This window comes from Pundamilia nyererei, unplaced genomic scaffold (assembly GCF_000239375.1).
Source record: "Pundamilia nyererei isolate P.nyererei 1_Seehausen unplaced genomic scaffold, PunNye1.0 scaffold00176, whole genome shotgun sequence".
Classification (NCBI taxonomy): Eukaryota; Metazoa; Chordata; class Actinopteri; order Cichliformes; family Cichlidae; genus Pundamilia; species Pundamilia nyererei.
This window is the reverse complement of record NW_005187577.1, coordinates 435,820-436,700: the sequence shown is the minus strand read 5'-3', so window position 1 is coordinate 436,700 and position 881 is coordinate 435,820.

Below are 881 nucleotides of genomic sequence, written 5' to 3'. Positions count from 1 at the left end.
TCCTCATGAAATACTGGTTTCCCATGAAGTTGGGGCGGTCATAGACCATGAAGCAGCCGCTCTCCACCCTGCAGGAGTGACACCTGCTCAGGTAGTTGGACATGTCAGAGCAGTCGCTCATGCACTCATAGGAGCGACCCTGGAAGTTCTTGTCCTCGTAGAAGATGATCTGAAAAACAGGGATACATTGGTTTGGAGTTAGATTCAGCAGACACACGTCAACAACCACGCTCAAAATAATACAAAATTTAGTCAATGATGACAGCAGTTAATGAGGTGAATACGCATACCCTGCCCATGGTCCCAGTTAGTTGCTTCACAGTGTGTTAGTACTTCGTGAAACTGTGTGAGTGGTACACTGATGATGGTCCTGTTTTAACTGTTACTTTTATACCTGGCTGAACCCAAAGAATCTCTGGCTCCCATTGTGTAAAGCCCTGACTCATCAACATGGTATAGAGGCCTATAGAGTGCAGGACATTTGTTACATGTCCATGTGACTGGATCCCCTAGAAGACTTTAGAATGGATTTTTCCATAGGGAACTCAATACAATGAGCATTTTTTGGAGTTACAATACAGTGAAACAGACAATAGTCCCTTTTTTAGCCTTTCAAACCACACTGTATGGCCCTGTCATTTGTAAGTGGCTAATTTATAGAAATGAGTATCCTTTCGTGAGACCATGATAGTCTCATGAAAGGATACATTTTCAGTACTAAACATTGATGTCATTAACGAAAGCCCTTTATCTGCCTTAACCTAAAGGATTTCTTTAACGTTTAAGCTGAGAACATGTTTTTCTATGGATTTGAGAAAGAAAAAGCTATTTATTTCAGTCTACGCTTTACCCTTTTAGTGTTTCATAATATATGGTGGTTA